The 26499-nt window shown below is 45.5% G+C and overlaps 1 protein-coding gene and 1 long non-coding RNA gene across 3 annotated transcripts in view; one reads left to right on the forward strand and one right to left on the reverse strand.

Annotated features, from left to right (window-relative positions):
* NEURL1B (neuralized E3 ubiquitin protein ligase 1B) overlaps positions 1–26499 on the forward strand; it is a 255494-nt gene that overhangs the window by 132505 nt on the left and 96490 nt on the right. The window lies entirely within an intron of this gene.
* Positions 1–26499, reverse strand: part of LOC149523512 (uncharacterized) — a 34565-nt gene that overhangs the window by 449 nt on the left and 7617 nt on the right. The window contains exon 4 of one of the 2 annotated variants that reach the window (XR_016346958.1): positions 1759–1820. The exons of the other annotated variant lie outside the window; for it this stretch is intronic. This is a non-coding gene — a long non-coding RNA (uncharacterized LOC149523512). The remainder of the gene's footprint in view (positions 1–1758; positions 1821–26499) is intronic. 2 annotated transcript variants of the gene reach the window in all.

Genomic DNA, 26499 nt, shown 5'->3' on the forward strand with positions numbered 1-26499 from the left:
ACCGAGAAGCTTTAATGCTGCAAGGATTTTCCTTTCCTTAGCACTATGTGTTTGCCAGTTACCATTCCAGCACACCCAAAAGGTTTTCTCTTCCTGAAAGAGAATAATATACAATGTTGCAAGCTTACTTATTAACACTAAATTTATTCCCACGTTAAATGGTAACATTAGCATAACATTTCTTACAAGTGACTGCTTATAAATGTCTCGTTATATACCATGCCTTTTATTTGGACAATTTACTTCTGAGGACACTGTGTGTGTTATACCCTCTTGAAATCTTTGAATAGCAGACCCCTTCTATCCCTGTACTGTCACTTAGGGAGGATTAGAACTGCCCATAACAGCCAGGCAGCCTGCATTCACACACACACACTTTCTGGCTTGCTTTCAGATTCAAAGTTATCAGCAACCCAGAGACTCAGCCTTGAAAAGTGAACTTCCAGAGTTCTGATTGCTTTTCACTGTGGCTTCTCTCTGGAGTACATGAGGTGCCTCACAGACTTTATATACCCTTATCAAAGCAATAATTTCTGATTTCTGATACCCCCCCCAAAAATAAGAAATCCAGAACCCATCCTCATTTTCTTGGTTTTGGCTGCTCTAAATACCAGCCACAACTTGGCCTATATAACAAGATATTGAACCTTATAAAGGTACCTTGAGGGTTAAATGCCACATACAAAGACAAGTGGCACTAGTTATCTGTGTCTGGCAAAAAGTGTCTTGTCAGTTTAGAACTTTAAATGAAAGAGCATTATCCAGAACAAAACCAAACCAATTCATTTGAAGCCTACAAAACAGATTCACAAATGTACAGTGCATAGATTTCATCCCTTTTTATGCATTTGAGCTGTTAAGTTTCAATAGAACCCCTTATTTCCCGTTAGCACATTTAACAAAGTTTCCATAGCCAGATATTTAAATCAGATTGTCTCTTTGCCTGAATTATTTACACACCTTCCTTAGGAAAAGGGCCCATTTTTCCCTCAGAAAGGTTGCAAAGAAACCAAGAATTCTTTTCCAATAATACTTTTCCTTTTAGCATCTTCACAACAACTGCAAAACGTGTCCCTCAGTGACTGCAAGCAGACTCTCACATGGCATCATTCTCTTTAACCTTTTTCCAGTATACATATTACAACTCTTTTCTCTGTCCTTCATTTTGTCTGATCAGACCCCCACATCAGACTATCTGTCACACTCATACCATCTTTTCAGACATTCTTAGCTATTGCCTTCCATACTTTCTCATATTTGCCTACAATTTCCCCTCTCTGTGGTACTGCCTTTCTACCTCATAGTCTGTTCCTAGCTGGCACGGCAACAGCTCCTTCCCCCTGAGCCTTTACATGTGGCCCTGCCCTTCTCCCTAAAGGGTGGCAATCTGCGGCCCCTCTGGGGCACCCTACGGGCCTTTCAGACCCTTTCTCTGTGCCATGGTTCCTCCGGATGTAACCTTAAACGCGTGGCCCTGCCCTTCTCCCTAAAAGGTGCCCCCCCCAAAGGGGGGCACCTAACGTCTTTGCTCACCTGGTACGGCCACAGCTCCTTCCCCCGGAGCCTTTACGTGTGGCTCTGCCCGTCTCTCTGCTTACTCAAAGCAGAGGGGACACCTACAACTTCCTCAAAACACAACTGCTTAGTCCCGCTTATCTGTGCACTTGAAAACAAATATATAAAAGGGTGCAGAGGATTTCCCTGGGAAAGCCCCGACTGAGGTGCACGCCAGAGGTGGTGAATATAAAACGTACTCACCTCTGTCCTCAGCCGTGGGGATCACCAGGAGTTGCCGACCACACTCTGCTCTCTGGGCCAAACTGTTAAACAAAGGAATTCTTTTCCCAAGAGTTCAGCCACACCAATAATACTAATCAGGTTTATTAGCAATGCATTGGGGATGCTCAATAGCAGCTTCCAAAGAATTAACAGGAGTACAAGTCTTGTATATCAGTTCCGTACATCTTGCATATCATTATACCAGCTACACCTAGTTTATCGGTTATTTGTTCAAGAAGGAATGGATCTTTGCACAAGAATGTGGAGCCAGGGTAAGGGGGGAGAAAAGGCTGGGGTGGACTGGTTCTGCAGATAAGGAGAAACAGAGCAAAGACAGTGAGATTCAGCAAAACAGCTTCTTGTAAATCTGTGAGAATTCAGGAGGAGGTTACAATTTTGACAAACTCAGTGAAAGTTTTAACAAAGCTCAAAGTCTTGTTGCAGCTGGGCTGTTATCATAGTCAGGCCTTGGGGCCCAGCAGAGGAAAACAAGGCTTTGTCCTAACAGGTGGCTAGTCTGTACTGGAGCATGTGCCAGCTCCACTACTCTTGTAGGCTAAAACTAGCATAGGTAGGCTGGCTCCTGCTGCAATCCCACCTTCGCTTGCTGTGTAGACGTACCCATAGGGACATTACAGCAGCTCTGATTTTTATCTGTGGAATGCCAAGCGCATGCTCAGTGCTCTGATACCTAGCCAAGACTCAGTCCTTACCCCAAGAAGCTTAGCATTCATTCTAAACAGTGGAGTGTAGACCCACAGTATGGGAGGCCAGCTCAGCCCAGAAGGCCAGTATCAAAGAGGAGCCAATTGTTTGTTGGTTTATCATTGGTGTATTAGTGAAAGGTTTCATGGAAAGAAGTGTGTAAAGAGAAGAAGTGTGCAGAGAGTGAGGGATAGACTTAAAAAAGGTGGTAGGTTTGAGGATGAATTGGGGGAGGGTGAATCTTGCTTTCCTGCCCATTCCCTCCTTGGACACACGACTTCTGTGGCTCCCCAGCCCAAGATGGAACAATATTCCAGGGCCATCACAGCAGGGGCAACCATGCTGGATCTTTCCTCCAGTCTGAAAGTGAGCTTAGAGTGTTTCCTCTGTGCCCCATCCTGCACCTGGAGAATCTCTTCTGCAGCCTCCCACAGACCTCCCTAGCTCTCAGACTGCCTGTGCACCTGAAATAGCAGTTACTCCAAGAAGAGGGGGAGGGCCCAAAGCACAGGAATAGCATGGCAGAAGCTGTGAATAGCGGAGCAGGAGAAGAACACAAAGGAAGCAGCTAGCCAGGAGTCTTAGGCGAAGTGAGGAAAGTATGAGAGCTAAGGTATAGAGATACAAGATCAAAAAATTGCCATGTCTTGCAGGGGGAGGATTACAGCTTGACACATTATCTCCCCTCCAGTGCTGGAAAAAATCTCAGGAAAGAATTCACATGGCGTGCAGCTGGGGTGTTTGGACCAGGTGCAACTATCAATAGGGAAGCAAATTGTTCAATTGCTGATTGTGTCCATAGCTTTGTCATCTTCACTCACCATGGAGATTTCTATAGTAACGGTTCTTGCTGAAGTTACTGTGTTTACAACTCTTATACAGCGTTGTTGCTGGTTGCTACATACGCATCTGTCTATTCTGCAGCAGGGAATGAAGATTCTAGACCCCTAAATCACTCAGGGTGATTTAACATAGACTGTGGATAGTCTTTTCCACCTTGTGCATGAGGAAAGCTCCCTGGAGCACTAGAATAAAGGTTTGGTTATTAATATTCCTAAAAGATAAAGGCTTCTATCATGCCTAGTAGGCACTGGTTGGGTAGAGGATGGTGCAGTGCTCACTGCTGCAGGGTGAGATCTGGATTTTGCAATGGCACTAAATCCACTGTTCCAGTGTTCTATGGGGTGGAGCATATTCTCCCTTCCTATGTACTGTTTTCACTCTGTGGTGGTGCAGCTTGAAAGAAGCACTGCAATTCTGGCAGACTTTTGCACAGGGAAAGGAGTGATTCTTGCCTGATCACCTGCCATTCACTAAAGGCTTTTCCCAGTCTGGCTCTTCAGTCTCCAGGTCAGTCTACCACTGACTCAGAGAGCAGGGTTAGGTAGTGGCAAATGAAGCAATTTAGCAAGGTAGGGGCTGTGGTTCAGTTTCGTTTGGAGGTAAAGGAATCCCCAAAGTCTGAAGAAATGGGTGAATTGTGCTCGCTGACTTGCCCAAACAATTGTCAATAGCTTAATGTAACTATTCACTGGAATTGTGAACAGTGCCATGCGTGGCTAAGTCCTAGGTATTTGCACTTTAAGGGCTGGATTTTGCAATGAGCAATAAAACAAAAGAATATTTGGTCAAGTTACTAAATAGCTATAAGCGGGCCCATAAATTTCAGAGGATGAGTCAATTGATGAGTATTTTGGCTCCCTAAAATTTGACTTTTGCAACAATGACAGGATGTAGCCTCCCACCTCTACTGAGCCAGCTCTGAAATGTATTAATGACTGAAGTGCGAGAACCCCAAACTTTTTACACTCGGGGCTGCATCAGCCCACTTGTTGAGAGTCTAAGGGCTCCTCCTGATGAAATGGAGCAGTTGGCCGCTACCCTCACCTGTAAACAGGAAGGTGCAGTTCACCTACGCTATGAATCCCATTTTGCAATGCTCTCTCTCGAGGAGAAAGACATCTGAGACCTACAGATTCTGTGGGCAGTGCTTCCATGGTAAAGGTAATGGGGAGGACTGTATGTGTCCATGTTTTCCATGTGGGTTATATCTTGGGCCCTTCATAAACAGGGGTTTGATTTAATGTTCTGAAATTCAAGTACTAAATTAAAACAGTACTACCCTGTAGAGCCCTTAATGCTGCAGATCTGAGCACATGATCTGACTCCAAGGGTGCCTAAGCCAGTACTAGAGATGCTTGAGCACATTGTGGATACCCTTTAAGTCTATGGCAGCTCCTAGAAAGATGCTGGGCAGTGTCTGGCTAGGATAATTGCTTTCTTCAGTATTTTTTCTGGGAAGATTTCTTTTGTGGTGGTCACTACTAAAGACAGTTGCAAAAAAAAGAATCTTTGCTGCTGTGAAGCCATATCTGTTTTTTCTGCATATTCCTTCCCTCAGAAATCAGTCCTCTGTAACCTTCTATGTATCTTGGTAACAGGTGGGGATGGTTCCATTTTAAGATAAAGCTTGATATTTCTAAATTGATGTTTCTTCCCATATGTGCAAGAGACCAAGGTCCATGTCCTTGCATTGCCATATTCAGAACAGGGACTCAAACCTGGGTCTCCCATCCCATTGGCCAGGTGAGTGACCTGACCACTGGGTTGTTAGCCATTCTGGGTGGAGGTCTCTTGCTCTCACTCATTCTCTGATCAGAAATTCCACCATGGACCTGAGAAACTGTTTTAAGAGAGGAAAAAATTAACTGAAAAATTTCAGGCCAGCACTACTAACAATGCTCTTGGATTGAAATTAACACTTAAAACAAGGTGTCTCATTCCTCCTTCCTCCAAATCTAGACTGTGTGCTGGACACAAACACGTGTACCAAATATCCAAGTACATAACTGGATGTTAGCAAGACCAGCTTCCTTTGGCTACCTTCCTAAAAGCAACTTTGGAGTCAAGTTTCATCTCCCTGTCAGATGGAGAAGCGCAGTTCTAGGACCAGGCAGGTCTTTGCTTCAGCTACCTTAATGCACTGGTCCAAAGCTTACTAAGCCAATGGAAAGGCTCCCCTTGATTTCTATAGACGTTGGCTCAGGTCCTTCGTCTACAACTGGTCAGCTTTTATCCCGCTGCCAAAGTCTCAGCAGGCTTCCCACTGGTCAAGATGAGAACACCTCAACATTCTCCAAGCAGCTTCTAGGCTAGCTTTCGTGTCTTATCTGCCCCAGGTGCTTTACCACGGCCATGAGTTTTTCTCTCTAACCTTCCTGCCCAGACAAGTGTTATAGCCTGTTGGCTATGGGGAGAGGCTGGACACTATAGCAAAGGTCATAATACTGTTAGTTCCTTTCTCTTACAGTGATGGGGCACATTGCCACATCTGTCTCCACAGCAGCGGACTATGAAGTCCTGTCTGGGTATGATGCAGTGAATTCCAATATTGTAATGAACTGTTGAGAAACTCCATGCCTCTTTGCATGTGACTGTCACTGTTAGGAAAAAGCAGAGTAAAAAGAAATACAGAAAATATGATACATCTGCAACTGGCCTTTGAATTTTGTCCCAGATTCTCAGAACTGTGCATGCAGTTGCCACAGTTGGGCACAGGAAGTTCAGCTGGATGTCGAATGGGCAGTATGTGTGTGAAGTTTTGGTAAACTAATATGAAAATGTGCCTGGATCTGGCTGTACTGGTTTCTCAGTCACTTATGTCGGTTGCTTTTTAGAGCACATAGTTTTCTATGAGTCTGTTCATAAGTTAGGAAATATTGGAATCCGATTTTCTGTGCCAGAAGCTTCACTGTTTGGTCACCCACTGGTCCAAATCCAACTCTGGTCATTAGTTGAAGAGTGGCCAAAAGATTGTGCCTTTTGGTAGCTGGTAGGTGGCCTGTGTGAATGGAATGTGAGTCTCACTTTAGTTGCTGGTGGGAATGGATATCTGCATCACAGCTGGCACTAGCTGGCCCCCTTGTGGCAGTCTTAGCGGAAGGACAAGGACTGAATGGGTCATAGAGAGACCCCCTGGAGGTGGTTCCTGTAGCTCAGGGCTCAGGTAACAATAAACAGAAAGATTGCCCTGCTGCTGTTCATGCTGTACCTGTTCTGTATATTTCATTCTGCTGGGCTGAACTCATTCTCGCCAGTCACAACTTTATGGCATGGAGAGGCTTAGCAAAGGCATCTAGCCGCAAGAGTGTAACAGAATATACTGTGAATAATTCTGTTTTTTTTTATTCCCTCCCCCAAGCTATACTATGGACTGGTACACACTACCCACATGATTATCAATTCAAACATTCTCTGCTGTAACTTTGGATTGTCAAGTCTTAGGGATGGGACTTTCTCTTTTGTTCTGTGGTTTCTACGGTACCCTCCTTTTGCACAATTGGGATCCCTAGGCACTCCTGCAATCATACAAATAATTAATTATATTATCCACACATGTTGTGCGCGCCAACCACAGCCTGCTTTTCCTTTGCCCAGCCAACCTGGGGCAATTTTGTGAGGCTGCACCCAGTGTTGCTTAACTGGGGGCTGTCCTGGGGCTTTTGAGAGTTGGTAACGGGACATATGCTGCAAAATATTCCCTCCTCTCCACCGGAAAGTTAGATTGGTCTGTCGGGATATTTTCTTAGTTCCTTTCAGCAGTGTTACAGTAATGGTTCTTGGGGCAGGGACTCAGGAGTGGAGCAAAGACAGAGAAAGGGGTACCTAACATAGCTAAAAGGGGTACCTAGTATAGCAGTGGGTCTTTGCCCATGAAAGCTTATGCTCCTACACTTCAGTTAGTCTATAAGGTGCCACAGGACTCCTTGCCGCTTTTGCAGATTCAGACTAACATGGCTACCCCTCTGATACTTAGCATAGCTAAAGTATTTTGAAATGTGTAGACTAAGACAAAGAGAATAAGTGATTTATCCAGGGTATCACAGCATCTGAATGGCTGAAATGGGAACTGAGCTCTGGTGTTTTCATGCCCAGATCCCAGCTACAACCTCGTGGCATGTTTCCTTCGTGCTGTCATTTCAAATGTTTTAACATCTTGAATATGAGCACCTAGACTCTCTAACTAACCACTTCTTCATAAGGAGAGCTACCTGCCACCTGGCTAAATTTTGCAGGAAATAAAATGTATCTCTAGAAGATCTTAGTTTGACTCGGGTGAAGTGGTAAGATTTGCATCCTTACTGGGAATGACCAGGATGCACCTGTCATCTGAATCAATAACCTCTCACTCTGGTGTTTGGTGGAATCTTTGTGCATCATCCTCATGGTATCTCCAGAGATATTTTCAGCCTAGATAATAAATGCACTGTTAAGGGAGCAGCCAGTTGTCTTAGATACCAAGGGACAGGTGTTTATTATCTGCTTTATTTTACTATGTGGCTTGATGGCTGTCTGCTTGTGGAGGTAAATATCAAATGCCATTTCTTGTTATGTGGTATTATTTACTTACAGTAGTGCAAACAAAGCCCAGTCACTGTTCCCAAAACATCATTTGAAACCTTGCACAATTCCTTCCATAAAGAACCATAAACCTAACCTCTTGTCATTTCAACAGCTCACTGTCTGGGAGTGACAAAGTTGGTCATAAGTAAATAATTTTTTAAAAAGAAGGTTTTACCCATAAACTGGGCTACAGAATTCTTGAGCATTCTCACACATACAGCTGAGTTGAATCAATTACCAGGTGGACTCTCCTCCTCATAAAAAAATCAGGATAGTTCAGAAACCTTCCAGCTGTAGAGCCTGGAGATTTTCTCTTGCTTAATCTCATTGCCAAGTGAATTTTGTTATGGTTTATATGCCAAGGCAACGTATAGATTAGCATGTTGAGTGAGATGTCCTCCCCATCTCAAACATTTGATCTGTGAGCAGAATGTTCCCTAGTGCAGCAAACTGTCTCTGCATGAAAGAAGAAAAGTATCTCTTGCTTCCTCAGATTTTGCCTTCTCTGTCACAACAGTTGTCTGTTCTCAGCTCCTTAATGCTGACTTTATTGTCAGCCCCAGTAAGGGCCTAGTCATCTTTTTCATGGTGGATCTTATACTCTCAAATTCAGCTGAGGTGTGGTCCAAATAGGACGTCTGATCCCATGACTATGAATGTAGTATGAAAACCTAGCTAGACGGATGGATTGGTCACACATCCCTTCCCCTGTCTGTGTCTTCCAGATTGTCTCCTATTTGGTTTTTTCTTTTTAAATGCACATCTAGGAGTGAACCCTGAACAGTCTTCAGGAGAAAAACTGGAAATTCATTGAGAGAGGTCCAGATTGTGCTCTCTTTTGTACTGATGTAAATTCAGAATAATTCTACTGATTATAGGAACAAAATTTCATATTTTCACTAGTTGAACTGGGAGCAAAATCTGGTCACGTGAGGTTTCTCGGTTCTTGTTTGCTGGACTCTCTTAAGGAGCTGTGAGGCTTCAGAGGTCATGGAAAACACCTGCTGCTGTCTTTTGCACTAAACACACTCACAGCTCTCCCTCCTCCTGTTGCCCAGCACCCCCTGTCTCAAAATTCAAGTTCCTTGTACCTTATAGAGCCATCCTTTATTTAAACCCCAATAGTTTTCTCATTGGACAGCAGTGAAAAGTAACTGCTCTATAGTATCACAAATGAACAGGAGGAGGATGAAAATGTTGGGGATATGGACAGGTCTGGTTTCACCATAAACTTGAATGAGCAAGAGCCAGCAATGGAGAGGGATCTACCAAAGTGGATATCTGCAGTTAACTTATGGTATGTACATGGCTACGTCTTCACTGCGAGTTCTTCCAGCAGAAAATATGCTAATGAGGGACTCATTAGCATAAATCGTGATCTCATTCATATATTTTCTGCTGTTTCTTTTTGCACAAGGGGTTTTTGCGCAAAAAGAAGCAGTGTGGACTCTTTTTGTGTGTGTGCAAAAACCCTGTTTTGTGCAAGATCCTTATGCCCCAAAAAATCTTGTGGAAAAAGGGGTTTTTGCACACACAGAAAATGTCAATACTGCTTGTTTTTGCGCAAAAATCCCTAGCGCAGAAAATATGCAAATGAGAAAACTCGTAGTGTAGACATAGCCCATGGGCTCGTCTACATTGGCCCCTTTTCCGGAAGGGGCATGGTAATTTTTGAAATCACAATAGGGAAATGCGCGGGGGATTTAAATATCCCCCGCGGCATTTAAATAAAAATGTCCGCCGCTTTTTTCCGGCTTTTAGAAAAGCCGGAAAAGAGCGTCTACACTGGCCCCGATCCTCCGGAAAAAGCGCCCTTTTCCGGAGGATCTTATTCCTACCTTTGAAGTAGGAATAAGATCCTCCGGAAAAGGGCTTTTTTTCCGGAGGATCGGGGCCAGTGTAGACGCTCTTTTCCGGCTTTTCTAAAAGCCGGAAAAAAGCGGCGGACATTTTTATTTATTTAAATGCCGCGGGGGATATTTAAATCCCCCGGGGGATATTTAAATCCCCCGCGCATTTCCCTATTGTGATTTCAAAAATTACCATGCCCCTTCCGGAAAAGGGGCCAATGTAGACGTAGCCCATGTGTCTTTCCCTCCTCTGCCTCTGTGCCTTGATAACAGTCGTTGGTCAGATTCATGCCTAATTTAATGCCACTGAACTGAATGACAGAATTTAGTGGAGTAAATGTAATGCTAGATACATTTTTGAGGAAGAATGTTTCAACTGAAAGATCATTCAGGACAGTTCAATTTTATACAATGGAGAACTGAAAGATACTGTGTTTTCTGGTGGGGGAAAAGACTATTGGTTACCCTGTAAAAATGGAATGAAATAGAATAATGAATGGGCTAAAGAAGAGGACTTAGAATGAGATAGATGCTCCTCCCATAATATAAGAACAAGAGGGCATTTGATGAGATTAAAAAGCAAGAAATTTAAAAAGGATAAAAGGAAATTGTGCTTTACGTAGCATATAATTATCCTGTGGGACTTGCTATTGAAAGATATTAATGACAAGAGCTTTAAAAGAATCATTTTTAAAATGTTGATATTCAAATTCCAATCCTAGCTGCACACAAACAGGCAGTTTTGTCAATGGGATTGCACAGGTATGACTCCGAGCAGAATTTGCCCTAGGAATAGCCATCACAGTTACACTAGCTAAAATTATTTAACATGGATTGATACTTCAGGGCATCAGCTGTGGTCAAGCAGGTATTTGTCTTCCATGAGGCAATATGAAGGTGGGTAGGTATGCACTCTCCTCTGAAGTGTTTGATGAGGTCCATTGTTGAAGATGTAGTGCACCTATTGAACAGACCATTGGACTGTTGTGATATGGCAAGATGTTGTGTTCTCATGCATGGGCTTGAACATTCTCTGCCATCTCTCAGGTTCTTTGCAACAAACTGAAGATCCTTGGGGCATTACTGTTTGTTATGGACTTCAGGATATTCAGCTGTTAGTGTCCTCACCATGTATTCATGAAGTGCATTCTTTAGACCTATTTAGCCCTAATTCAGATACAAACTCACTAAAATCAGGCATGAATGTGTCCCATTGAGACCTGGAAGCACAGCATAAACATTTGTGATGTGTGCAAATGCGTGAGAGCCAGGAGCCCTGGGCCCTTTAGAAACACTGGGCCCTGGGGAAATTCCCACCTTCTCCACCGCCTTTCAGAGGCCTGGACAGAACAACATGCAGAAGAGACAGAGCAATTTAGAACATAATACAATAACATAGAGGGGACACAACATGGAAAATCTGTCCATTTGTGAGAAGAGTGACCCTGTAAAGATGGCATCTTCTTTCTCAACAGCTCTACTCCCTTCCTGTGTGTCAGCACACACTGTCTTCAAATGGAACTGGTGAGCTGGGTTTCATTCTGTCTCGTGGACCCACAACAATGTTGTCAGCTAAATTCTGATTGCAAAATCTTTATTATAGGGGATTATGTCAGAGGCAGGAAGAGTGCAGCTGGAGCTTAGAACTTTGCAGTGTCTGCAATTAGAACGATTGTCTTTTGGCTTGGAAACAGAAAATGTAACTGGGTGGCATTGAGAGAAAACAAACAAACTCAGCCATGTGTTTTTTTTGACCCTGCAGTAGTTTTGCTCTGCATCTGTAAAGCCAGCTGGCCAGCAGAGGGTGTATAAACTAATTAAGTAACCGACTCCCAGAGCTGTGCTGGAATCTTTGATGAAATTATTAATGATGCTTCTGAAAAAGAAGGAAATAAAGCCATTTTGGTTTATGACCTATCCTATTTATCAGAAAGACAAGAGGTGGAAGAATCCAATATTTTCCTAGTGGAAAAAGATTGAATGTTTTGTTAGTCTTTAAAGTGCTACTAGACTATTTGTTGTTTTTTAAGTTGTTGGGCTTTTTTCTCAAAAAAAAAAAAAAGGACTGGTAGCTTTAAGTTCTTAAGAAGGTGTTGCAGACAATCAAGAGTAAAGTCCATTTTCACACATTGTTATGGAAAGTGATTGTAGCTGTGCTTTTTTAGAACCTAAGAATGGCCATACTGGGTCATACCAAAGGTCCATCTAGCCCAGTATTTCTTCGGTGGCCAATGCCTAGTGCCTAGGGAATGAACAGAACAGGTAACCATCAAGTAATCCATCCCCTGTTGTCCATTCCCAGCTTCTGGCAAGCAGAGGCTAGGGACACCATTCCTGCTCATTCTGGCTAACAGCCATTGATGGACCTTTCCTCCATGAATGTATCTAGTTTATTTAACCCTGTTAAAAGTCCTGGTCTTCACAATATCCTATGGCAAGGAGTTCCACAAGTTAACTGTGTGTTGTGTGAAGAAATGCTTCCTTTTGTTTATTTTAAACCTGCTACCTATTAATTTCACTTGGTGACCCTTTGTTCTTGTATTATGGGAACAAGTAAACAACTTTTCCTTATTCACTTTCTCCACACTAGTCATGATTTTATAGACCTCTATCATATCCTCCCCCCGCCACACACACACATAGTCTCCTCTTTTCTAAGGTGAAAAGTTCAGGTTTTATTAATCTGTCCATTCCATTCCAAACCCCTAATAATTTGTGTTGCTCTTTTCTGAACTTTTCCTGAACTTTGTTTTTAGATGAGGCGGCCACATCTGCACACAGTATTCAAGATGTGGGCATATGGTGGATTTATATTGGGGATCCCCTTTTTAATGATTCCTAACATTTTGTTTGCTTTTTTAACTGCTGATGCATATTGAGAGAATGTTTTCAGAGAACTATCCACAGTTACTCCAAGATCTGTCTCTTGACTGCTAAAAGCTAATTTAGTGCCCATCGTTTTGTGTCTACAATAGGGATTATGTTTTCCAATGTGCATTACTTTGCATTTATCAACATTAACATTCATCTGCCATTTTTTTGCCCAGTCACCTAGTTTTGTGGGATCCTTTTGAAACTCTTAACAGTCTGCTTTGGACTTAACTATCTTGAGCAGTATCATCTGCAAATGTTGCCACCTCACTGTTTACCCCTTTCTCCAGATCATTTATGAATATGTTGAATAGGATTGGTCCTGGTACAGATCCTTGCAGGACACCAGTTACCTCTCCCCATTCTGAAAACTGACCATTTATTCCTACTCTTTGTTTCCTGTCTTTCAACCAATTATCAGTCCACGAGAGGACCTTCCCTCTTATCATATGACATCTTACTTTACATTGGTGAGGGATCATGTCAAAGGCTTTCTAGAAGTCTAATTACACTATATACCAGCTGTGGCCAACCTGCAGCTCATGAGTTGCATAAGGCTCGCCCCCCCTCCTGTCCCCCCAGGTGCGGCTTGTGAAGCCACCCCTGCGCCCCTGAAAACAGCTCCCACCTCCAGGCCCCCTGTACTCTCCCAGGCAGGGGAACCATCTGGGACGGCCATTAAAAATGGCATCTTCAAGATGGCATCAGCTGGCAGGAGCCTGATGTGGCCAAAAAGCCTCTAAACATGTTTCTTAAAGGGGCAGTCTCTTTTTATTGCTTGACCAACTGAGGCTGGGGGCTCCCTTTGAAGGGACAGTCCTTTTGTGTGTGTGTGTGTGTGTGTGTGTGTGTGTGTGTGTGTGTGTGTGTGTGTGTGTGCACACACGCGCTTGACAACTTTTCCCCCAGCTCTTTGTGTTATATTTTGCCTGTAACAGGTTGGCCACCCTGCTATATATACTGAATTCCTCTTCTCCACATGGTTGTGGACCCTCTCAAAGAATTCTAATAGATTGGTGAGACACAATTTCCCTTTACAGAAACTATGTTGATATTTTCTCAACAAATTACGTTCATCTATGTGTCTAACAATTCTATTCTTTACTATAGTTTCAACTAATTTCCCTGGTACTGAAGTTAGACTTACCAGCCTGTAGTTGTTAGGATCACGTCTAGAGCCCTTTTTAAAAATTGGCATCACATTAGCTATCCTCCAGTCATTAAGTATGGAAGATGATTTAAAGAATAGATTACAAACCACAATTAGTAGTTCTGAAAGAACTCAAATGTGAAATTGAAGAACTCTTGAGTGTCATCTGGTCCTGGTGACTTATTACTGTTTAGTATATCAATTTGTTCCAAAACCTTCTCTAATGACACTTCATTCTGGGACTGTTCCTTATATATGTCATCTACAATTTTTGTCACCTAGATATTTTCACTTGCCTTCCCCTGGAGGAAGTGTTCCATCCTGAAAAAAGACTTATTTGAACTCTGTGAATTGTGGAATCAGGTTACTAAGAATGGCCATAGTGGGTCAGACCAAAGGACCATCTAGCGCAGTATTCTGTCTTCTGACAACAGCCAATGCCAGATGCCCCAGAGGGAATGAGCAGAACAGGTAATCCTCAAGTGATGCATTCTCCGTCGCCCATTTCTAGCTTCAGGCAAACAGAGGCGAGGAACACCATTCCTGTCCATCCTGGCTAATAGCTATTGATGGACCTATCCTCCATGAATTTATCTAGCTCTTTTTTGAACCCTGTTATAGTCTTGGCCTTCACAGTACTCTGGCTAAGTACTCTCAGGTTGACTGAAAGACTCTATGTGGTATAAAGGCTTCCTCCTCCCAAACACCTTTGTCCCAGCCTAATCACCTCCTCCAGCTAAGGTCTAGCCTAGTTTCACTGCCAGTCTGAGTTTTGATGGTTTTCCTGGGAAAGCTGATGGCCCTTTATAGCAGTGCTTCTTTCAGATTTCCTTCCAGATTGCTGCAGTTTCAGCCACAACCAGTCCTGTGTGAATTCAGCTTTTCTGCTACACAAATCTGCTGTGGCTGACCAAAATTCAGAATTGCTTAAATTTTTGGGGGAAGAAACAAAACCCAGATTTTTGCCTGCTAGGTAATATTTGCTTTCACACAGTCTTTTGAAGATGATAGATCATTAGCTGACAGCACATCAACGGTAATTTCTGCCCCACTGAGGAGTTGGGAACATATATTTATGGACCAGCTGAGGTTGGAAAGGCAAGTAGCAAAGACTGGGAGAGCTTATTTAAAATATAATTTAGGACCAGACCATATAGGCCTGATTGAGGGGGAGGGAGAATACCAGAAAGTGGCTTTCCATCAGTCTGCACAGTGATGGCTCTTTTCTAGAGCAGCAGACAGTGCTCCTGACTTAGTAACCCCAACTTACACACTTATTCTTAATTTTTTTATTGGAGGCAGAATCCTTTTAGACACGTCATCACCCTGAGGAACTGTCAATCTAATTGTGCCTTTGTTTTATAGCGATACGTGCCACATAATAAGCAAATTGCACTGTTTCCCCATTCTGCCCCACTCATTTAATAGATTACAGTATTCACAGCCTGTCCATAGAGGCGAACTAGGCGGTCGCCTAGGGAGCCAAATTTAAACAGCGCTGAGGGGGGCGCCGATCGCGCGTTTCGCCTAGGGCGCCACTTGCCGGCAGTTCATCCAGGGCCGCTCCTGTATACAACATGAAGCTACAAGGACAATTGGTTACATGTCAGGTTCAGTGTGATTCATTCTTCACATATCCTGCCTGTAGGTAAACTGTCCCTAGATTGGGATAGTCATCTCCAGAGAAATAGAGAGGAGGCTTTGGGAGGAGAGAATTTAACTCTTCCATCCTTCAAGTCTTTGCCAGTACACATAAAAGAAGTTGCAGATTATAACTTTATATGTCTTGAATGTACACAGAGCTTTGCAAACACTAAAATAAGCCATGATTTGTGCCTCCAAGTGATTGCAGTGTCGGCTCAGTAAGATAGACACATGCCTTAAAAAAAAAGGGGGGGGGGCAGCAATTTATAATTTTAGCTAGTAACAATTTGTCAGTAGGGTTGCCAGGTGTCCGGTATTCACCTGGACACTCTGGTATTTTTGCCTCCTGTCTGGTTAAAAAAAAAAATTCAGAGAATACCAGACATCTAAAATGCTGGGCACCTGACAACCCTACAAACACTCAGTGCCCGGCCTCCCCCCCCCCCGAACACCCCCAGCCCCTTGACCCCAGACCCGATGCTTACCTGGTTCTGCAAGACTGCTGGCACAAAATGGCTGCCGACCAAGGGGAAGCATTGGGTCTTAGTGCTCAACTGCTTCCCTATTCCTATCCCTGCACTCACTCTTCTAACTCTTAATGGGGACATGTTATTTTAATGCTGGTTTTTTTTTTTTTTTTGCTCAACAACTTTGGTCCCCGCCCCCCTTCTTTTTCCTTCAACAGAATTTTTCCCGGTGTTTTTTTTTGGGGGGGGGAAGGGAGGGTTCGGTATTTTTGTTTCAACCATCTGGCAACCCTATTTGTCAGCATGGGAGGGTGAGGAGAGGTTAGTGCAAAAGAAAATGAATCAGTAGGGGCCTGACTGCACTTGGAAAAGTGCACATGGGTGGTGCCATCTGTGTTATGCCGTTTACCAGCTGAGTGCTCCTGGAAGAGGGGAAGACTAAGGAAGAGTTCGGTGGAGAAAGGGGGACAGTTCTTGGGAGAGAGAAGGAGGCATTTAGGAGACTGCAAAAGGAGAGAAAGATTTGCCTTCACTAGGGAAATTTCCCCATCACTGCTGATCTCACCATTGTAATGTAGCATGTACAGTCCAGTTAGATCGGGGGTGGGGAACCTTTTTGGGGTTGGAGGCTGCTGACCCACAGTAAAATGAGCCAGGGGCTGCACACAAGTGAGAAGCAAAAAAAAAAACAACCCAACTCTCACTGACATGGCCCCCAGACCCCAACTGATGAGACACTCCCCACATTCCCCTTGCACATCAGAGCTCACCAAAGGTTCTTGTGTAAATTACATGGCCATAGGATGAGAGGGAAGGTCCTTTCTTGGCTTGAGAACTGGTTAAAAGACAGGAAACAAAGGGTAGGAATAAATGGTAAATTTTCAGATTGGAGAGGGGTAACTAGTGGTGTACCCCAAGGGTCAGTCCTGGGACCGATCCTTTTCAACTTATTCATAAATGATCTGGAGAAAGGGGTAAGCAGTGAGGTAGTAAAGTTTGCGGATGATACCAAACTGTTTAGGATAGTCAAGACAGAAGCAGACTGTGAGGGACTCCAAAAAGATCTCACCAAACTGAGTGATTGGGCAACAAAATGGAAAATGAAATTTAATGTGGATAAGTGTAAAGTAATGCACATCGGGAAAAATAACCCCAACTATACATACAGTATGATGGGTGCTAATTTGGCTATGACAAATCAGGAAAGAGATCTTGGAGTTATCGTGGACAGTTCTCTGAAAACTTCCACACAGTGTGCAGCGGCGGTCAAAAAGGCAAATAGGATGCTAGGAATTATTAGGAAAGGGATAGAAAATAAGACCCAGGATAGCTGACTGCCCCTGTATAAAACTATGGTATACCCACATCTTGAGTACTGTGTACAGATGTGGTCTCCTCACCTCAAAAAAGATATTTTGGCCTGGAAAGGGTTCGGAAAAGGGCAACTAAAATGATTAGGGGTTTGGAACGGGTCCCATATGAGGAGAGGTTAAAGCGACTGGGACTTTTCAGTTTAGAAAAGAGGAGACTGGGGGGGGATATGATAGAGGTATATAAAATCATGAGTGGTGTGGAGAGGGCCGATAAAGAAAAGTTATTTATTAGTTCCCTAAATAGAAGAACTAGAGGACACCAAATGAAATTAATGGGGAGCAGGTTTAAAACTTATAAAAGAAAGTTCTTCTTCACACAGCGTGTAGTCAACCTGTGGAACTCCTTGCCAGAGGAGGCTGTGAAGGCTAGGACTATAATAGAGTTTAAAGAGAAGCTAGATAATTTCATGGAGGTTAGGTCCATAAAAGGCTATTAGCCAGGGGATAAAATGGTGTCCTTGGCCTCTGTCTGTCAGAGGCTGGAGAGGGATGGCAGGAGACAAATCGCTTGATCGTTGTCTTCGGTCCACCCTCTCTGGGGCACCTGGTGCTGGCCACTGTCTGTAGACAGGATACTGGGCTAGATGGACCTTTGGTCTGACCCAGTACGGCCGTTCTTATGTTCTTATGAGCTTAGGGGGGCCCAGCCTGGTAGATTTTGTGTGCTCCAGCACTGCGGTGGGGCAGCAGGGAGTCTGGAATGCCAGCGTGGGCTCCCCAATGCAGGTGGTGGGCTCTGAGCCTGGAGGCCGGATCCAGACAAGCCAAGGGCTGTGTCTGGGCCCTGGGCCTGAGGTTCCCCAACCCTGAGTTAGATGAATGGCTGGTTACTGCTGTGCTTTCGGCAGCTTGTCATGAAGTCCTGCTCAGATGAGAGCTAATCAAAAGGGTGCCAGCAGCCTGACTATATCAGCCTGACTAAAGCTCCTAACACAGAAGGAACTGGAAGGTTGGGGCCACTGTCCCCCATTTAATAAGCTTTGGTAATCCCAGCAAGGCATTCCCAGCTAGGTCTTCTAGCTGCAAGTACCAAATGTCTGCAACTGTGCATGGTATTGAACTCCTTGCATTTCCAAACCAAGGTGTGTGGGAGGTTGAAGGGAATGTCTGAAGAAGTGTTTGTGCGACCTGTTGTTGTGCACACACAACCCTGCAGCTTGCATCGGCAGCTGGGTAAAAATGTGCCTGCATCATGGCTAGTCAACCCTCTTTCCCTGACTTGTGCGTTCCAAAACACACATGTGTATACAAACACAGGTTGTTGTTGGCCCAGGTGGCTAGCCCTACATTTTTACTGGTGTTTCCAATGCTCTCTGTTTAGACATGTATGCCCCTTAATATTTAAAACTCCCCATTTAGCTTAAAAATATAAGCAAACCTAATGCATTCCAGGAAGCAGTGCTGTCTTCAGAGCCATTTAAACTTAGAAGTGAATCCTGATTCTGAGTTCATCATGGAGGCACAAGCCAGGTATTAAAGTACCTTGAAAGTGCTTTTATGCATTCTGGATTCCAGGCACAAATACAGACAGGCTGCGCTGCTGGCCTTGATTAGCCAGAGTGCTGTGTTCTCCAGCCACCTTACTCTAGCCTGGCCCCTTCCACTGGAAACTGTGACACAGGATAGCATAGAAACACTTCACCAGCTCTAAGCCACTAGGAAATCCCAATATGCAGGCATGTTCTGGGCTGGGCGCCATTGTGCTACATTTATGTTGTCAGTGAGATAGGGGTTACAGGATGGGGAAGAGAATCTGGGTGAGTTTTAGCCTGTTAGCCCAGTGGAGAATATTTAATGTGGAAGAAAGATGGTTCTGTGATTACAACACACAGCTAGGAATCTAGGAGTCTGGGTTCTACTCCAGGCTCTACCAAGAGGTCTATTTGTGGCTTGGGGCAAATCATGTAACTCTTTTGAGTATGTCTACACAGCATTTTGGTGTACATCTACCAGCCCAGGTTGATAGATTTGGGCTAGAAGGCCTCTAACACTACCAGAAGAGTGGAGGGGGCAGAGTGAGGCTAAATGTAGCCTGATATGTGAATTTTAAGAGTGGTATTTAATAGCTCCAGAATTGTGGTAAGGGGACAGGACTGTGGTTGTACCATTTTCTGGTCACTGTTCTTTCTATCATTTGTGTTATTGTGACTATTGCTAATGTTGATCCTCTCCTCCCTTCCCGCTCTACTATATAAATGCCTTTTAGTGATAAGAAAAAGGAATAGCACACATTTTTCTAGGTCAGTAAATTTTCCAATTGTGGGTATTAGACATAGTCTTAAATTGGATGATATTCTTTAATCTACCTGTCTATCTCTGGCTTGGATAGAATGCTTGTTACTGAGTCAACCAAGCATAAACACTGCCTGAAATAGTGTCTGTAAAGAACACAAATCCAGGGTCTGCCTTTGAAAAAGGCAGGAGTTAGGAGATTGTGTTGCACTGAAGATCAGGATTTGCATTAGCATGGTAAGAAAGTGCCAAAGCGCCTGTCGTGTATGTCTCACGGATTGGTCTGCAATTCTGTCTTGATCACTGGAAAGGTTTGTTATTAGTGAAGATGGCCTCACTGGATGCGTAGCTTGTTAATACTTAACTGAGGAAAGAGAGTAGGTGGAGAGTTTTCAGATTCATAGGAAAGTCTGCTGTATTTTTTAAATAGTGTTTATTACTTACACTGGAACTCTTGACATTTCAGATTAACAGCTGCCATCTGATAACACTGGGATACAAACTGTACTCCCTTTTCATCTCTGGTGTGTGCTACCTGCTTTTGTATCTAGTCTTCTGTGGAATAAAGATTATTCCTCTTTATTCAGCTCTGGTGAGGCCACATCTGGAGTATTGTGTCCAGTTCTGGGCCCCTCACTACAAAAAGGATGTGGATGTATTGGAGAGGGTCCAGTGGAGGGCAACCAAAATGATTAGGGGGCTGGAGCATATGACCTATGAGGAGAGGCTGAGGGAATTGGGTCTGTTTAGTCTGCAGAAGCGAAGAGTGAGGGGGGATTTGATAGCAGCCTTCAACTTCCTGAAGGGAGGTTCCAAAAAGGATGGAGAAAGGCTGTTCTCAGTAGTGACAGATGGCAGCACAAGGAGCAATGGTCTCAAGTTGTGGTGGGAGAGGTCCAGATTGGATATTAGGAAAAACTATTTCACTAGGAGAGTGGTGAAGCACTGAAATGGGTTACCTAGGGAAGTAGTGGAGTCTCCATCCCTAGAGGTGTTTAAGTCTCGGCTTGACAAAGCCCTGGCCGGGTTGATTTAGTTGGGATTGGTCCTGCCTAGAGCAGAGGGCTGGACTTGATGACCTTCTGAGGTCTCTTCCAGCTCTATGATACTATGGGTATGTCTACACTACAAAGTTAATGCGAACTAACAGACGTTAGTTCGAATTAACTTTGATAGGCGCTACACATACAAACCGCTAGTTCGAACTTAATTCGACCTAGCGGAACGCTTAATTCGAACTAGGTAAACCTCATTCTACGAGGACTAACGCCTAGTTTGAATTAAGTAGTTCGAATTAAGGGCTGTGTAGCCACTTAATTCGAACTAGTGGGAGGCTAGCCCTCCCCAGCTTTCCCTGGTGGCCACTCTGGGCACCACCAGGGAAACTCTTCTGCCACCCTCCCAGCCCCGGAGCCCTTAAAGGGGCACGGGCTGGCTACGGTGCCTGTGCCAGGTGCAAGCCTGCCAGCACCCAGCCAGCAGACCCTGCACCTGGCACGGCACGAACCAGCCACCCGCTGCCACCCAGCCCTCTGCCTCTTCCCGGGACCAGGCTGGCGGCTCCCAGGAGCCTGCCCGGGGACGCAAGAGGCGGGCGCCCGCCTGGTATAGTGCGGAGATCGTGGACCTCATCCACGACCTCCGCACTAGGCACAGGAAAGTGGCAGTCTAGGGCAGGATAGCTGCCAGCCTGGCCACCGAGGAGCAGGTTTGCATGAAAATCAAGGTGGTCCACTGAGACCCCCGACCCTGAGCCCTGAGCCCAGAACGGCCATACTTGATCAGACCAAAGGTCCATCTAGCCCAGTAGCCTGTCTGCCGACAGTGGCCAACACTAGGTACCCTAGAGGGGATGGACCGAAGACAATGACCAAGCTATTTGTCTCGTGCCATCCATCTCCAGCCTTCCACAAACAGAGGCCAGGGACACCATTTCTACCCCCTGGCTAATAGCACTCCATGGACACAACCTCCATGAATTTATCTAACTTCTCTTTAAACTCTGTTCTAGTTCTAGCCTTCACAGCATCCTGCAGCAAGGAGTTCCACAGGTTGACTATTTGCTTTGTGAAGAAGAACTTTCTGTTATTAGTTTGAAGCCTGCTACCCATTCATTTCATTTGGTGTCCTCTAGTCCTTCTATTATGGAAACTAATGAAGAACTTGTCTTAATGCACCCTCTCCACACCACTCGTGCTTTTATAGACCTCTATCATATCCCCCCTCAGTCTCCTCTTTTCTAAGCTGAAAAGTCCCAGTCTCTTTAGCCTCTCTTCATATGGGACCTGTTCCAAATCCCTGATCATTTTAGTTGCCCTCCCCCCTCCCACCCTCTCTCTTCCCCTCTCCCACCTCCTTTTCCCAGTCTCCCCGAGTTTTGTTCAATAAAGAGAGTTTCTATTTTTGAACACACGTGTCCTTTATTTTGTACATCAGGAAGGGGGGCTAGGGAGGGGTAAGTGGAAGGAGGTGAGGACGGAATGGGGTACGAGCCCCCAATGGGGAGGACTGGGGTGGCTCTGCGGGCTCCTCGGGATGAAAGCTCTCCTGCAGCCCCCTGATTGACCCCCCCCGGATGGCAGCCTGCGGCAAGTGCAGCCAGGCTGATGGCCGAGTGCTGTGATGTGCCGAGTGTGGGCACTCAGGGCACTCTAAGCCAGGACTGATTTTCAAGCGGGGAACCCCTGAGAACTGTCTGTCCGGGGTGGGGGTCGGGTCCCTTTAAGCACAGCCCTCAGCTAGCCTGAGACAGCAGCTCCACACTCTAAGTCCTAACCTGATGTCCTGCCGGCACTGCTTCTGTCCATCCTTAACCTCAGTTCAGGGTCCACTCAATGTGGACATGCTAGTTCGAATTAGCAAAATGCTAATTCGAACTAGTTTTTAGGTCTAGATGAACTAATTCAAATTAGCTTAGTTCGAATTAACTAATTCAAATTAGCTTAGTTCGAATTAACTAATTCGAATTAAGTTAGTTCGAATTAGTGCTGTAGTGTAGACATACTCTATAAGGGTATGTCTACACTACCCCGCTAGTTCGAACTAGCAGGGTAATGTAGGCATACCGCACTTGCAAATGAAGCCCGGGATTTGAATTTCCCGGGCTTCATTTGCATAAGCGGGGAGCCGCCATTTTTAAAACCCCGCTGGTTCGAACCCCGTGCAGCGCGGCTACACGGGGCACGAACTAGGTAGTTCGAACTAGGCTTCCTAGTTCGAACTACCGTTACTCCTCATTTTACTCCTCATTTCAGACTAACACGGCTACCCCTCTTAGATTATTGAACTAGGTCATTGAGTCTGTCCTCCTACAAGTCCCTGGAAGGTGACATCTCAGGTACTAAATGGCTTCAACACTTGGTCTTAGCCAAAAAAGAATCTGCTCATTTTTGTAATATCTCCTGCAACTGTAGCTCTGGGAGTGTCTTATTTTTTTTTCCTTGTGTTGAAACTGCCTTAAAAAGTGCGAAATCTCTTTTCCCCACTGGATTATGTTATAAATGTTTCTTTTCTCTTAGATCATAGTGGACAAACATCAGCTCACAAGGTGTCATGTACCAGCTCCTGAATATAGACCTGTAAAAGGGAGAAAACACAGATACTGCTTCTTTAATTAGTTCATGCATCTGCTTTGTTAGCTGATCAGAAGTTCACCAGTGTAACGTACCTAGCACAAGACACCGAGAGCCACACAAATAATCAAAAGTAATTCTTTACAAGAGTTGAAGTTAAGGAGTCATCCTTCCAGATCCCAAAATAGATTTCCTGTTGAAAACCTAACTAGGTTTTCAATATCACACAGCCATTACTTGCCACTATATGATTAGAGTTAATAACCTTGCTGGAGCTTATATCTAAGCACTTCTGGCTTCCTAGTCATAGCAGAGTCTATTGGGTCCCCCTAGGTCTGCAATCTCAATAGCAGCTTCTAATAGTTATGCAGAAATATCCTTAATATGTCTCTAAGGCATACACTAACCCGCTAGTTCAAACTAGCGGGGGTAATGTAGTCATCCGCAGTTGCAAATGAAGCCCGGGATTTGAATTTCCCGGGCTTCATTTCCATGAAGCCGGCCGGCGCCATTTTTAAATGCCGGCTAGTTCAGACCCCGTGCCACAGAGGTGTGGAATGAGGTGTACAGCTAGTTCGGATTAGAAACCTAATCCGAACTAGCTAGTCCGTGCCGTGTGTAGCTGCGCGGCACGGGGTCCGAACTATCTGGCATTTAAAAATGGCGCCAGCCGGCTTCATGCAAATGAAGCCCGGGAAATTCAAATCCCGGGCTTCATTTGCAACTGCGGATGACTATATTACCCCCGCTAGTTCTAACTAGCGGGGTAGTGTAGACATACCCTAAGAGTTGTGCTAATGGATCTCCCAAAAGATACAGGTGATCCAGTTATTCATAAAATAACTTGATGTACATGGAGAGGCATAATTGGTATAAAGAAAGAATATAATTGTAGACATTGGTATTGGCTCTTATTATGCCTCTGAATGGCTAATGTATTGGATTTTGTTAACAGTCGAGAAAAGGGCAAATAGTTGCAGGTGTGAACTAGTAGGACAGTAGTATACAAAGACTGTTGTTTGGAGCTTACTGTAGCAGGTAGGAGGCTTTTCAAGTAATCAGGTGGGAAGACTGAAATGAGAATTTTACTCCATTGCCAGCACTAGGGTTGCCAGGTGTCTGGTATTGTACCGGACAGTCCGGTATGTGCACGCTCTGTCGGTAAAAAAAACAGAAAATACTGGACATATGCAATGTCTGGTATTTTCTGATTTTTCCGGCTGTGCGCCGGATGGAAGCCAGGCGGGCGGGGGAGTGGCTGGGAGTCCCAGCTGGGAGGTGGGGCTGCGATTGCTGCCGGGAGCCCTCAATTGGTTGAGTGTGAGGAGGAGGGGAAGCCTCTTCCTTGCTCATGCGTCGCCAGGAGCCTGCGCGGGACAGGCAGCAAGTGCCCAGGTCAGTCCCACTCCCCGCCGGCCAATTTGCTCACCCTTCCCCCCTTTCCCGGTTGGCCAGTTCTCCCCTACTTCCTTCCTGATCTTCCCTGGCCAGCCCCCCTGCACCGCCCCCCAGCTCTGCCCATTCCTCTTCCTTGTCTCCCCCAGCCAGCGCCACTGTACCTCTCCCTGCCCCCGCCAGCTCTGCTTCCCGCTCCCCCTTCCTTCTGGCCAGCGCCATTGCACACACCCCGCCAGCTGTGCTTCCCACTCCCCCTTGCTGAACCACCCCAACCAGGTCTGCTTCCTGCTCTCCCTTCTCTCCCGCTCACCCTTGCGGTCCCCAATCCCCTCCAGCAGTGCTTCCCACCCCCCCCCCCTTACTCCCAGACAGCCCCGCCCTCTTCTGGACGGCCCCAGCCCTTCCCCCCCCCCCCGATATCCCACGGCCAGCCCCAGCCTTGTTCCTCCCGACCCCCCCCCCCCCCAACCAGCCCTGCTTCCTGTTGGCCCCCCCATCTCTCCTGGCAAGCCCCGTTGCCCGCCCCCATTAGCTCTTTTCAGGCCCCTCCCCTGGGGTCCCTGCCCCCTGATGTCTGGCCAATGGAAGGGACCTGGAGCACATGGGAGGGTGTTGGGGGTTAGCCTCCTCCCAGAGCTGTCTGGGGTGGAGGCTTAAAATTCACATGAGAGGGCTCGCAGCTCCTGGCCCCACTGCTAACCTGTTGCCTGGCAGCCGTCCAGCAGGTGCAAGCCCTTTGAATAGAAGCAGTTGAAAGGGCTCATGCCTCCTGGGTGGCTCCCAGGCAGCGGGCTAGCAGCGGGCCCGGACTTGTGAGCCCTTTTAAGTGCTTCTATTTAAAGGGCTCGTGCCTTCCTCATGGCTGGCAGGCAAGGTGTTGCCTGACGGGCTCAGGGAACGCACGAGCCCTTTAAATAGAAGCACTTAAAAGAGCTCGCATGTCTCCAGCCCTTAGGCAACGTGCTAGGGGGCGGGGCCAGGAATTGCCAAGCAGGCTGGATCCGGCCCACTCCTGACCTACAGGATAGTCTAAGAACATCTAGCACATCAGTGATGGGGTCCTTGTCGGTGTGGCGTAACTAACAGCAAACATACCTACCCGAACAAACACGTACCAGAGAGCTAGCCTCACTTGTTTTTTAGCATAAACTGAGGCTGAATAATGATGAATTCTGCCTTCTGGACTGTTAGGAATCTTTTGTTGAGTCATCAAAACACTCATCATATTTTCGCTGTCCTTAGTCAAGATCAAGAAGAGAAAAGCTTTCCAAGATTGCACTTTGCAAAACACACAAAGAATGAGGTGTGCGTGCAAGCAGAGACCAGACTAATCGAAGAGCTCAGACGCCTGCCTGGCCAGGGGAGAGGTGGGAGTTGGAAGCACAGCCTGGATGATGAATACGATGAATGTTGCAGCCTGGCTTAAGTCCCTTTGTGCCCACCCTCTCAATACGCAGAGGGGCAAATATGTCTGAATGAGTCAGAGTTCTGTGCCCAGGATGTTCACAAGTAGCTTATGAACTGATGAACTGAACCCAGTGAGTGGCCATAGACACCCATTATAACCAGTAACTCTTCATACATATATTTGTGCTTTGGCTTTTGTGAGTGTGAGAGTGTGAGAGTGCTGCATGTATGGGGATGCTGAGTTGGAAGGAGACGTGTGCATGGGGCTAAGACAGCGATAAGTAACCAAGACTAGGGGAGAGGGATAGCTCAGTGGTTTGAGCATTGGCTTGCTAAACCCAGGAAAGTGAGTTCAATTCTGGTGAGGGCCATTTAGGGATCTGGGGCAAATCTGTCAGGTCCTGCTGTGAGGGCAGGGGACTAGACTTGATGACCTGTCAAGATCCCTTCCAGCTCTATGAGATAGGCATATCTCCATATTATAGGGAGTGGGCTGGGCCACATGAGTACAGGCAGTCCCCGGGTTACGTACAAGATAGGGACTGTAGGTTTGTTCTTAAGTTGAATTTGTATGTAAGTCGGAACTGGTACATATTGTAGGGGAAACTCTAGCCAAACATTTCTCCAGAGCTCAGTTTTATTCTCCCA

This window comes from Pelodiscus sinensis, chromosome 16 (genome assembly GCF_052426305.1).
Source record: "Pelodiscus sinensis isolate ZL-2025 chromosome 16, ASM5242630v1, whole genome shotgun sequence".
Taxonomy (NCBI): domain Eukaryota; kingdom Metazoa; phylum Chordata; order Testudines; family Trionychidae; genus Pelodiscus; species Pelodiscus sinensis.